General features: G+C 38.7%; 1 protein-coding gene across 15 annotated transcripts in view; it reads left to right on the forward strand.

The window, feature by feature from the left end:
• Positions 1–14650, forward strand: part of adgrb1a (adhesion G protein-coupled receptor B1a) — a 106649-nt gene that overhangs the window by 7427 nt on the left and 84572 nt on the right. The gene's annotated exons all lie outside the window — the stretch shown is intronic.

The raw sequence follows: 14650 nt of genomic DNA on the forward strand, positions 1-14650 counted from the left end.
TTTTTTTCCCTTTACTCTTTAGTAATTTGTTTTCTGATAAAATAGAGTGTTATTCATGTTAAAACGGTTTACACAAAGGGAGTCCCTGTCTACAGCAACGCTTGCAAGACTGAATAGCTCAAAATCGTTACATCCTGGAGTGCCTATGCAGTTTTATACAAAACATGTCTATTAAAGACTTTTCGGGGCTTTGTGCCACATTGGTTTAAGGCCATTTTGTGTACAAACTTCAATCAAAGGGGTCTGTAATAGCGAATGAATGAATGTAGTCGCTCTTTTTCCGCCTGTCTATGTTCTCTTGTGAGAACAAAGCTGTCTTTGATGTGAAGTGCATGCATAATCCTCTGTATCTGACTTTGCATCTCTGTCGCGGAGTAAAGCCCCCTCAAATCTCAGAAGGCCTGCGTCTCCGGAGCCGTGTTAACTCCCCCACTGCGCCGTGTGTCACTCTCGGCACTGTTGTAATGCTTGAATAGCTGTCAGCACTGCGTGTTTGCTATTGTGATATACCTGACTCCATCATAGTAACTGTTTGTTACCTGAAGACATGGTTGTGACTTTTAAGTCACTGAGCGTCAGTGTTCTGAGGGTGCAGCGTTCGTATTTTTCTTCCGTTCTGAAGTCGTTCGTCTTTCAGTTCTGAGCTCATAGTGGTCTTTTAACATATCGCGGCAGACGTCGCTTCTCTCGTTGCTTTTTATGTCTACACAGGCATAAAAAGCAATGAGAGAAGCGACGTCTGCCGGGATATGTTGAAAGGCCAACAAGAACAGATGAACCCCAGTGTTCCTCATCTGTGATTCTTTTTCTGCCTAACATGCAATCAGTCTTTTGAATAAAATACACATCTGCGAGTAATTAGACTTGTTTTTTTTTTGTTTTTTTTCTGTGTTTAAAGTATTTTGTTTTTTTCCCCCTTCGATAAACAAGTACAAGGATGAGAAATACAGAAGAAAAGTGACAACATCTGCTTCTGGAAGTGCAGACTGTCCAATCTGGCCATGTCAGCCTTTTTGTAGACTCTGGTGAAGTAGAACGTTTATCTGTGGCAGTGAAAACTCTTACTTTCCATCCCATTAATTTCTAAATTCTGCACAAATGTGGTTTTCCTCAGGCAAACTGCAGCTGCATTTCTGTTTACTGCACATATGATGTGGTGTGTGTGATGTCCAGATTTGAAGGGGTCATGTGTCTTTTCTAAAATCCACATTAAAAACAATTTAACATTTTTAACACTGGCAAATTAAGCATAGACGACTACAGGGCTTCTGTGAAGTCATAGAAATTCATATTTGACCTGAGTTGTGAATGTGAGTTTGTCGTTTGCATTGAATTTGAAGCTGATAACAAATTACTCTTCTGAACCAATACTTTTTAGTGAATCAAAACAGCATGACCAGCGTAGCACTATTTCACAATCAAATGACTCTTATGAACTGTTTTCTTTGTAGTGAATCAAAAATATACAGTGTGACCAGTGTGTCCTGATTCACAAACTATTCTTATGAGTTGATTATTTTAATGGATAGTTTCAAAAAGACAAATGCAGTTCCAAAGCAGTCTGAAACACTGATCTTTACCATAATTTACAGATTTAGCAGAGATGTAAGCAAAAATTCACGTCAGTTCACGTAGTAACACATATTGAGAACCAGTCTGTGATTGCACCGTTCTTGAAGAATTCAGATTAATGTGGTGTTCAAGGTTGGCCAAAACGTACCTGTTTTATAGCTACAGTTTTTGTGTGACTTGCTTCTAAAGGACTTATTCCCCACTTCACTCTGTCTTGAAAATGTCAATCTGTCTACATTGTCCATACAGATTCTTATAATAGGACTATATATCTTTTCTAATGAGAGTGAACGAGAGAGATTAAACAGGCTGTAATCTGTCTTCGTCTTTCTCTCGCTCTCAGGTCGGGACAGTTTGATGGATGAAGCAGGTCATCTCTCAGGCGCTGACAGTGATAGCCTGTGTCAGCCCTCAGATAGTGACATGGCTCAGTTGCTCTCATTCCCTCCCCCTGTCTTTTAGTGTTATCATTACTGTACTGAGGACAGATGGGGTGGGGTTACCTCAGAAAGAGGTTTGGGTTACTCTGTATGTCTTTGCTGGCATGAAATAGTGTCCCACCGGTACAGTCAATGCGTGTAATCATCCATATCCCCCTGTGGAGTCTGCGTAACTTGGCTTCTCACTCACAACCCTGCTGGGAAACCAGGTCATACTAGCATAAGGTGGTCAAGCTGGTTTTTGGAACATGGTGAATGTTTTTTTTTTTTCTTTTTTTTTCTTTGCTGGTTCAATATGTTCTACCAGTCCAGCCAGGTCTTCACCAGCTGGTAGTGCAGCTGGTCAACCACCTAAACCAGCTCGAACCAACAAATTACCAGCTTGGACCAGCTAGAAACCAACTGAAACCAGTTCCAAAACACAGATACTATACAAATCTGGTTCCAGCTGGATGTTATTTACAAAAAACAACAACAACAACAACAACAAAACACATTAACAGTAAACTAATAGTTTTAGGGGTCATTCACACAGAATATACGCTGTATTGTAATACAAAGGCAGTGGAATTGGGGAAAAAGGCAAGGTTTTGAGACACGTTTTTTTAAAAGTTAAAATGATTTTAACTTAAATTAAATGACTTTTATGTGTAGATTTTACAGTTTTACTGTTGTCCCAGATTTTTTTATCTTTAATCAATAAAAAAAAAAAAAAAATTAATAATATTATTTATATTCTCTAGACAAAAACTTAAAAACCATTTCACAATATATAATATAATATAATATAATGTTTTTAGTGCATCATTTCCAATTTAGAAAAATTATGCAAAAACTGTGAAAATATAATTTTCAATGGTAGTTATGAAAATAGCTTTATTAAGACAAAGGTGTTGGCCATTTTATAAAAAAAAAAAAATATATATATATATATATATATACATATATAAATGTACATACAATTTTATGCTACATGTCCCAATTTTTTTTTTTAAATAAGAAAATAATAATTGCAAAAACACATTACCTCAGTACTTTTTAAAGTGAGGTTAAGGATACACATAAGTTCCTTCGGGCTCCATATGGACACGCGTGTGCCTTCAGAGACCCCTCTGTGAAATGCCTGCGTGGAGAGCTAATTGTTGACATTGGGTAATTGTGCCCTGAAGGTCTGTTGTGTTTTATTTAGTTTCGTGATGAGCAAACACGGCAGGCCCCTCAGGCTGTGCAGGGCAGAATGGAGACAAATAGCAAAAGAGAAAAGGGGAAAAGACAAAGCAGGGATAATTCTTTAAACTTTTATTGCTTCGATGGCACTGCGATCAACCCAGCGAGCGCTTAATGTAATTAGCCACTAAGCGTTATGTTAACACACTCATTGACTTTTTGTTTGTTTGGAAGACATCTGTGCCATTGACCCCCGCGACAGAGCTCACTCTCAGCCTCTATATCCGCCATTCGCTTCTCGAAACCCATCCGCCTTGTTTATGTATTCATTTATTCCTGCTCGTGTAGTGAAATGTTAGCCTATAGGTAAAACTCGTAAATTTCCTGCCATTGATTTGTAGTAGATATGGATTTCCTCTCTCTCTCTCTAAAGTGGTGGGGTGAAATAAGCTTTGTTTGATAGACCAGCCTTGTGTAAATCTGACTGTGACATTTTGATAGCTGGAGATGTACTGGGGGGGGGGGGGAAGCTAATATAATTAGAGAGGAGGCTGGATTAAAAGCTGTCACTCAATTGTTCCATTATCAAACCAAACGAGAGTGCCGCGCTCAGAACGGATGCGAGAAGAGAAGACCAGATAACTCGGAGACAATAAGAGAAACAGCCGAGGAGGAGAAAAAGTGAGGAGCGGACTTGTGGGCAAGTCAGTCCGAGAGTCTTTCAGCAAACAGCGAGTCGTAAATATTTCAGCCGTCACAGCAAAGTGTCGACAGCTGTTCCCATCTGCATGTTAATGAAGGCAGAGGCGAGGGACTCTGGCTCAATGGGTCCCTTCAGCTCCCACACTCTCTCACGCTCACACACTCCCACACCCAAACGCCCTCTCTCTCGAGGTCTGCCACGGCTCTCTATCACTGGATGGGCATTGTACGCCCAGAGCACCCTCAGTCCCACGTACCTACAAACACACTCGTGTGCTTGTTTCTCTAGAGCAGCCGTGAGGTCAGTAGGCTATAGACAGAGAAAGATAGAGACAGAAAGACACAAAGTATGAGATGGCTGACGTGTGGTTGAGTGTGAGATCAAGTCAAGGTGAATGAAAGATACACAATATTCCTTACACACATACATATATTATAATTGATATTATATTATAATTATTATACATATAAATATTTAGAGTTTACTTTTATTATGATTTTACACCAGAAAATTGAGGTTAATTGATTTGACAATGTATTGAATAATAGTGTATTTATTATATTAAATACATTTTTGCCAATTAATGGGTGATTTTAACAGTATTTTCATTTAGATTTTTTTTTTTATCAAAATTAATCATTTGACATAGAATATTACATTTAATGGCGCTTTGCCACTGCATGGTACGGTACGGTTCGGTTCGGTACGGCACGCTTTGGCGCTTTTCCACTGCATGGTACGGTACGGCTCGGTTCAGTACGGCTCACTTATGACGCATTTCCACTGCATGGTACGGTACGGCTCGCTTCGGCTCGCTTTAAATGGTACCACCTCTGTTGAGGTTCCAAGCGTACCGTACCGATACTAAAATGTGACGTGAAAACACTGCAGATCACTGATTGGTCAGACAGAATCATCACTACCAGCGTCATTGTATTTACGACACGAGACACTAAACCCGCTAGATTTAAATAGCCAGTAGACAACAGCCAACACTGTAGCACCTGTTTTAAAAGTTTTTGCTTCAAAAAAAAGAGTATAAACTTAAAAAAATAAATGGCTGAATCGTGGTCAGTGGACGAGGTGCAGACGTTCCTCTTTGTTGGTTGCCGAGGAGCGGATGGGGAAACCATAGACTGTAAAAAGGGGGAAACCCGGAATGAAAAATTCGCATTTAATATGATGATGTCATGACAGTAGAGACGGCAACTATAACGATCAGTCACACCCACTTTGAAGCGGTACTAACTGCAGTGGAAAAGCAACCGAGCTAAAGCGAACCGAACCGTGCCGTACCGAGCCGAGTCGTACCACGCAGTGGAAAAGCGAAGCGAGCCGAACCGTTCCGTGCCGAGTCGAACCGTACCGAGCCGAACCGAGCCGTACCATGCAGTGGAAAAGCGCCATAACATTTTACATTACATAGATGTACCATTCTGGCATATGGTTTTAAATTTTGTGAATTAGCAAATGTTTTCCTTTAATTTCCCCTACTATGTATATACTGAACTACTGAACTTTACCAGTAAAGAAGCAATGTTCTTAGGACGTCTTCTATATAATTTACAAGTGTTCGAAGTGAAGGAATCTGGAAAAAAATATGAAATGATAATAAGGTCTCTGACTAATGCATTAACAAAGGCTATTATCTGAAACATTAAAGCCTGATTATGTGTGACAGCTCTTCCTTTCTCCCTAAAAGAGTGCCATTCAAATTTAGGACATGTTATTCTGGATTAACCAAAAAAAAAAAAAACACTATATATTTTTTTTTGTGCGGCAAAGTACCATGATGCAATACTCCTGGTTAGGGTTGTCCTTAGCAAACTAATCCCCCCTTTCGTGTCCCGCCGCAGATGTCCCCTATAGTCATTGTCATTGGGTGAGATCTGACTCATGCTAACAGAGTGGGATTGTTAGTTCTGTTATGGAGCTGATGAGAGCCATACTGTGTCTGTGTGTATTAGAAGAAGCATGCAATGTTTGGCCTCAATGTCACCCTGTGGATGATGTGAGGTCATTAGTTTCTCAGCTGCTGGAGTCAAGACCTCAGTTCTGCATCATGTGCTATCAGAGCTTTGTACAATAAAACTGAACGAGTGGATGCTTTTAATTTTTAATTAGCTAGAGCGTGTCTTTTTAGGTTATTTTCCAAATGGCAATCTCAGCCCTTGCAGTCTTCCTCAAAGTCTAAACATTGTCGCATGAGCTGTTGTGTAATGGTCCGCTGTAGAAGGACGAAAGAAAGGAACTGTAAGAGTGAAAAGAAAGAAGGATGGATGGATGGATGGACGGACGGACCAAGAAAGAAAGAAAGAAAGAAAGAAAGAAAGATGGACGGACGGACGGACCAAGAAAGAAAGAAAGATATGTATGGATGGATGAGAGAGATAAATGAATGGATGAAGGATAAATTGACAAACCTATAGATATGCACATGGATGGATGGATGGATGGATGGATGGATAAATTATGATAGATTCGATAGATTTATGATGGGTGGATAGATGATTGGATTAACTAATGGTGGGAAGGAGGTATGTCAAGCAGAAAGAAAGAAAGAAAGAAAGAAAGAAAGAAAGAAAGAAAGAAAGAAAGAAAGAAAGAAAGAAAGAAAGAGAAAGAGAAAGAAAGAAACAAAGAAAGAATCTTAGAAAGGGTGGATCTAATAAAAATATACCTGGATGATAAATACATATACATGACAATAAAGATTACGATAAAAGAAATAAGAAACATGAGAGATGATGATGAAATCAAACCTATGCGATGTTGTCCCTGAACAAGTGGCTTCAGTCTGGCAACATAAGACCTCAGGGTACGAAACCTTTATCCCTGCTCTTAAACCCAAATCCGCTGTCTGGCTCATTTGCAGTGGACGTGATATGGCTTGATTGGATTTGATGTTCACTACAATTCCCTCTCATATGTATCTGATTATGTTCAGGCACAAAGCACTCATTATCTGTGGGATTGATTCTGATGGAGAGAAAAGAGGACAGTCTCGACGCCATCTGCAACAGCCCCACTGTGAGATGTATGAATTATGAGCGATTAGCCATTTCATCTCCCGAACTCTCCCAAACACTGTCTGCACGATGAAATGCACTCGCTCTCACACACACACACAGAGGCCAGTGTTTTTCCCAGCCAGGCTTGATTCATTTTGTCACCCCGCTTCCGGAAATAAAGGACCCCTTTTAAGCTAACTGAGCCCGATTGTAAATGTTTGTGATGACCCACTGCAACAATGAATGTGTTTATCATTAACAGCCCATAAAAGTGTTTGTAAAACCACTTTTGTAATTTTCTTTGTTTGGCACCACTATAATCTGAGTTACAGATGTTGTAAATTCTGCTGGCATGAAACCCAATTAGGGTAGTATTCAGCGCCATATCCTTCCCAATCCCCTGCTCGGGTGTTGTGTACGGGAGAAGATAATTGCTTTCTTTCATGTGAAGGGATGATGCCTCTGGTTATCTTCTGGACGGATGGACAAAGCGCACACAGATGTGGAAGCTGGATAAGAAGAGGAAATATTTATTTAATGAACTGTTGGTTCACATATAATCAATCGGTGAAGGTAATGAAGAGGCGTCAATTACACGCATGTTAGCCAGAAATGAAAAGAGCTTAAAATAGATTCATTAGAGACTCTGGGTTTCATTCACTAAGTCTTATGCATGCAGAACTGATTCTCATGCAGAATCTTCAGATTCACAACAGTGGCGTATGCACTTCGGTTGGTTCTTATCCTCATTCTGATGTTGATGAATCTGGATTATTCTCTATGGAGTCCACAGTAAGTAATTAGCATAATACATACCCCAAAACATCTCCATTTAGGGACTTTCCACACAATTGCTCCTGTTTAGCCATTGGTCAGAAACACTTTACACACAAAAGTTGCAGTCTAGTTCTGAACTCAAGGAGCTGATTGAGTTACAATCATTAAAATTATAGATGTGTGGTTTGAGTTGCCTATAATTAAAAGCATCCTAAAGCCCTATTCAGATGGGATTAGTTTAACATGGAGAGGTTAGGTAAAGCAATTATTACCAGAGCTTGTCAGTGATTTTAGTCTTGTACGATTGTGCCATCTCAGTAATCATTACGGACAATGTCAGTAAAGATTACACCGACTTTAATTTCTGTAAAAAGGTCCAGAAAAATTACCTCAGGTAATACTAATCCCATGTGAATAGACCCTCTGTAAATATGAACGTAAATATTCTGTCATTTCCTAATTAAAAGTAGTTTTAGTGGTTTTTCAAGTATGGAGGCGCTTGAAAACTCAACTGTTTTCCACATACCATTCAGAACAAAAAGAAGGCCGAAAGCACTTGTTAGAGGCACGAAACATTTTAGCGTTAGGTAAGTGCCTATTACCAACATAATCCAATCAGAATTGAATTAATACATCGTTCGACCGGACCCAACTGTTTTATTTACATAAATATAGGTTATATGTGTTTGCGCACATAATATCAGGAAGGTGACGGCGGTGCGTAAATCGAGTTACCCCTCCCACTTCTGCTAGCTTTACTGAGATTTCTTATCCCGTGTGAATTGGCCATTATTATTACAGACGTCCTGTGGTAAAATTACATTACTCCATCTACCCTTGTAAAACTAATCCCGTCGAATAGGGCTTAAGATAAATTGTCTGACATAAAAAATGCCTATGCCTTGGCTTTTACACAAGATCCCACAGGGCTCCTATCATACAATTTAAACTGCAACAATCGTAAAGGACTTTTTTTTTTTTTTAAAGCACAGTACACACTTGATAAGACGCTACTAAATACTTGATATTGGTTTCCTAGGCATGAATTGGTCCATTTGTTTATATTTTATCTGTCTCCTACAGTCTGCCTCTGTTGTTGTCTCTGATGTGGCTCTTCAGCTTTATTCATTTTTTCAGACAGTTAGACACCTAATTGAAATTAGCGTCAGGTAAGCACTAGTCTGTGGCAGAGATGACAGAGAAAACAAACAGTGCCGGAGCAGGCGTGCCAGGGGAAAGAGAGCATGCAGACGCAGCCTGTTAGATCATCACACAAACAGATGTTCAGTTTTATCTCTTTCCCCCTCAACATTTGTCCTTCTAACACTCTCTCCATCCCCTGCCAGTTTGTCCTTCTCTTTGTCCCATCAAAACATGATGTCGACCTCTGTCTGTCTCTGAGCAACCTCTGTCCGATACATCCATCTGAGTTTTGCGTGAAGAAACAACAGGTTTGGTTTAGGTCAAATAGATCTATAATACCTGGGGAAAGCCATCTTAGCCTTCCCATTCCCAATGGTTCATCAAGTACGTAATTTGAATTCAATGCTACCACAGAATCTTTTGAGTCAAGCACCTGAGATGTAAATGCCATGTGACTAATCACTCTGGAGCCAGAGAGAAATTGTAGTGACAACACTGATTGGCTGATGGCAAAGATCTTGTGCTGTGATAAAGGCAAGGAGCTTGAAAAAACTGTTCATTTCATGCTTTTAAGAGCCTTAAATAAATTAATAAATACACATAAATGCATTCAGTATGGTGGTGTGTTAGTTGTACAGCTTGTCACTGGAGCAGTAAATGTAATTTTATATGCATCCATAAAGTATTATTATGTGCAGAGGTGTGCATTTTGAAGGTATTGTCCCAGTGAAAAATGATTGTAATTTATCATGTTACCCAGTCTGATCTTGACCCGTTGGTTTAGGTTAAGAGTTAGGAATACCTTCCACAAGAATCACATCTAAAATAAATGGGTATGAGCCGAAAAATTACGGAGAAGAAAAAGAGCTGTAACATTCTGTATTCATGACAAAAGTTTACAAAATATATAAGAGAAACAATATAGTGTGTTTTTAAGGGTGTGCAGATCTCTTTCCTTAACCCCTCTCCTAATTTTAGACTTAAAGACGATTTTAGCTTTGTTCAGTAAATCTCTCAGGCAAGCTCTGATCCTATAGTTCACAGAGAGCATGAGACAGCAGAGATAAGTCTGCTCCGCACCCCTTTCCACTGCAAGAATACTACTAAATCTGTTTACCTAGCTTATGGTTAACCCAGGAAGCACTGAACATGTGATAGCCTAGTTCAGAGAAAAATATTCAACCTCACATAATTTGGAAACCATGATTTTTTTTCTTCTTCAGTAGAACAAAACAGATTTATTTATTGCCAGAATAAACTGCTCTTTTCCATACAAGTATAAAAAAAGAAAAGAAAAGAAAAAAGAAAAAGAAAAGCTGAAAAAGTAAAGCTGAAAAAGTAGTCCATACAACTCAAAATGTGCTTCTAAATTCCTACTGTTCGCGGGGGAATCATATTTTGTTTGTATTATTCTAGATGACTAAATAAACTGAGTTTTGAAAATGTAACTTCACTTTAACATCTGCACAATTTTTTTTATATATATATATCTAGCATTGCTGTGAGAAAGTCAACTTAACTATGAACAAAACACAATTAACTAAACTAATAATAATAATAATAATAATAATTCACTTACTATTTTAAATTCAAACCTGTATGACCTTTTTTTTAACACAACAGAATATACAATACACAATAGTGAATACACAACAAAGTCTAATGTTGCTTGAACCCCAACATTCTTCAAAATATCTTCTTTTGTGTTCTGCAGAAGAAGAAAAAAAATCATACTGGTTTGGAACAAGGTTGAGTAAATTATCACTTTTTGGGTGAACTCTCCCTGTAAGAGGGACTCAAAAGGACTTTTTAAGAACAAAAGAACCTCCGTCTGACATTAGCTGTTTTCTTATGCAAGATCCCTCCTCATCATGTACTTTGTCTGATAGGAAAAGCAACGGTTTATAAGTTGATGAAAGAAGGCCTGGCATTTAGCACGGTAAACACATTCATCACCAGAGACAGATAATTATCTCTTTAATTCCACGAACGCGTGAGGCCTAGCGCGTGTTGTCACAGACGTTGGAGTGCAAATAGAGGAGAATGAGGTTGGTCTTGAAAGAGGCTGCAATACTTGTTGCCTTCTGTTTGTTCAAATAACCTTGTTCACTGGGGTGTCATTGTTGCTCTTTAATTTGAGAGGAAGAAAAAAATAAAAATAAGGGGCGGAGCGCGGAAAGAGACGCCGATGAACGAGAGTACCCATGAGACATGACAGCCTGTCTTCTCTTCCTTCTCTATCCCTCTATTTTTCGCTTTATCTGTCACTCTCTTTCCTGTCAATTTGTCCTCTAACTCCTGCATCTTTCCCCCCTACCCAATGTTTTTACACAAACTAACAATGATTCTTAAAGCACAATTTCCATGATATACTATGATGAAATGGCAAGCAACAGTGTAACAGGGCAGAAGTCTAATTGAATGAAGGAGGTTGCATTTTCCGAGAGGTTGGAGACATCACGCTTCTTTTCTGCCTAATGAATGTGGAAAGCACGCCCCATCATGGCATAATCCTGCTATGAGAAAATACCTGTATTTTCTATACGGTCTCCTTTTTACCCACCTTCCCAGAAGCCAGTGGCGGTACATGAGCCACTTCTGCTTGAGCAATTTTTGCGGCATATTCACATTCAGTATACAATACTGCCAATAGTATGTTTCCATAACGCCCACTTCCGGATTTACTGTATCTGAATAGTATACAGAAATAATTTTGGAACAATTAGAGATAAAAATACAGATATTGGCTCCACTGCACACCCCTACTTGACATGCACGTGACTGACCGATTTGGAAATGATTTTGACGATGAAAGCCAATGCAGGTGAGTTTATCAAAAAATTAAAATTTGGTTTTTTGATCATCCTCATCTCGGCACAAATCTGTATGACTTTCCTTTTTCTGTGGACACAAAAGTGGATATTGAGAAATATGTTTACCCAGTCGGAGTCTGTTGGCGTCTGTCAGAGCTTGTTTTCACCGGTTGAACATGCTGAATCTGCATTTGTCGGTCTTGGAATGTCTGAGAAGTGACGTACTGTAATCTGGTGAGTGCCGGCGTTGGTCTGCATCTGTTAGGTGCAGTGTGAATTGGCCTTGAAGCTACAACTAGTCATCTGTTTTTTCTCACCTGGCTCTTTTGTATCCAGAATGTAAATTTTACAGCTTTTCTCCCAGAGTGACATATAGAGTGCGTATACAATCTTGGGATCAAATAAACCGAATAGCAGTTTTCGTTCACCGGTTGTGTCACTGCTGCCGATCAATAAACAAGACATGCCTGTAATGAGCTGGCCACTGCGCAACACTTGCCGACCTAGTTCAGGACATGCTGGGATAGTAACATTTCTTGGGGAAGAGGAGAATGGATGAGTGCTCATCCCTGCATCAGTAGAGGTGTTTCATGTGGTTCAGCCATGAGAATGTCCTGGTTAACGTCGAGGCTAAGTAAAGCCATGGATTATATGATTACACCCTCCAACTTCATTACGGATACTACTGCATAAAAAGCACTGTTTATTCTGTTAAAAAAAACACCCACTCTTTCATTTAAAGACTATTGCTCTGAGCATCCTGAACACAGTTTATTTTTGACCAAACAGATACGTGCCATTGTGTGTGTGTGTAAGGCAATGTTTGAGGTCATGCTGAGATCAATTGGAGCTTTTTTTATATTATCAGCCCGTAAAAAAATGAAACTACCTGTGCAGTCAGCCACATCAACGTATTTTGGTCTGCTTTTCACTCAAGGCCGTGCCACTGGGACTCCAGGATACAATCTGTGGTGAAAGAGGTTAAGGTTTGGGGGGTTTAGTTTTTTTTTACAAAAATACAATAAAAATAATAGCAGGTCCTGGAGGGCCACTGTTCTTGAGAATTTAGCTCCAACCTGCCTCACCACATTGCCTGGAAGTTTCGCTGACCTAGACCTTGATTCGCTGGTTCAAGGGTGTTTAATTGGGGTTGGATCTGAACTCTGCAAGACAGTGGCCCTCCAGGAGCAGGATTGGACACCCCTATCTTAAACTGTTAATCTCATCAACAAAGTTACTGATGAAAACGTTTGTTGACAAATAAAAAAACACACAAAAAAAAACATATACCATAAAATAATGTCAAGAAAACACATCTTTGTGTTGAGATCTCATGCAGTCTGAATTATAAACAAATGGCTTCTATGAACCAGTTCACAATTACTTGGTTATTTTAAAGAATCAATCAAAATGTTTCACAAAGTTACTGGAGTGGTTACTGAATCTGACAAATTTACTGAACAGCAAGTTAACATTGCTTCAGTGAAAACTTTCGTGAAACAGGTTTGTGTAACTTAAATGAATATCATTAATTATTGGTTGTCCATAGGTCAACATGCAGTATTGTATGTTTTAATATACATAATAGTTCTATGGGGAACATTGCTGCGAGATAAGAACAATGCACCAACAAAGTTTTAAAGAGAAGAAAAATGTATACCGCATTAATTAAAAAAATCCAGTCATGATATGTTTGGGATTACCCTGCTTGAACTGCAAGAGCTGAACAGGGTTAATAATAATAAATAATAATAATACATTTTATTTCTTGGCGCCTTTCAAGACACCCAAGGACACCTTACAGAAAATAAAATAAAATAAAATAAAATAAACAAGTCATTAATACAAGCCCAACAATAATATCAATAGTAAAATCAAATTAATAAGTACGGTATTGATGCTAAAAACCATAATGTCCAGGAAGTTGAATTGGAATGATAAAATGTATGTAGGATAAGCTAATGTAGGATAAGCGAAACAGATAAGTTTTAAGTTGTGATTTGAATTGTTGGAGCTGAACTGCTTTACTAATGTTTTTTTTTCTTTCTTTTTTTTTTTTTTTCTCAAATTAATATGCCATTTCAGGTAAAGTAAAATGAACTAAAATGAATGAATAAAGCATGATGAATTACTGACTGAAAGGACATTTTCATCGAAGACAAATTGTATGACTAAAACAAAATACGGTGCAAAAATTTGCACTTAATTACACATACTCTCTCTGGATTCAGTTCTGTGATTGTAATACACACAGACATGCATCTTTCGGTTTCATTCATTTTCTAAAGAATGCACACTCTCATAGACACATACATCGATCTCACCCACACACATTCATAACAGCTTTATCCAGCATGTTTGTGGAAACTCCTAATCTCAGACACTACTCCGCTATACACAGCAATAGGACTACCATATTTAGTAATAATGCTGAGAGGAAGGAACGTACTATGTTTGCTGAACATGTTCATTACACATATTAAAGGAGTAATGATGATTATAAATATCACATCACTTAATGTGAAGCTTCCCATTTGTCTTCATCCATTTCCAGAATCCTCCAGTGTTTAGCGTATTTAAAACCCATATGACTCTTGCACTTTTTTTTCCCCTGTCAGGGTTCATCTCATTTCTTATTATGCTGAATATGAGGAACAAAGCTAATGCCTTTAGATAAGGATGATTAACCTAGAATAAAATCTGCATGGTATCTTCCTGTATAGTATATGGCTCTCGGGGTGAGCCTATGCTGGGGCGCTCACTTTGTAAAGTGACTAATGGCACATGGAAATTTTGCGATTACATCAGAATAGTCTCCAAGATGTCTGTCTACTGCTCTTGCATGTGACCTCACATATTTCTTGTCTTTATGTGCTGTAAAACTGCACAAGACACTCAATTGTCAGGGAAAAGCCAATCAGGCCCGTCTGAGAGATGATCCAGCCGCTTTTAGTCTAATGATTTGCTGAGGACTGAGGCTATTGATCATTTTGGCATGAAGCAAATGCACTGGAAATAATGAAT

Source organism: Leuciscus leuciscus, assembly GCF_965113295.1.
Source record: "Leuciscus leuciscus genome assembly, chromosome: 20".
NCBI lineage: Eukaryota > Metazoa > Chordata > Actinopteri > Cypriniformes > Leuciscidae > Leuciscus > Leuciscus leuciscus.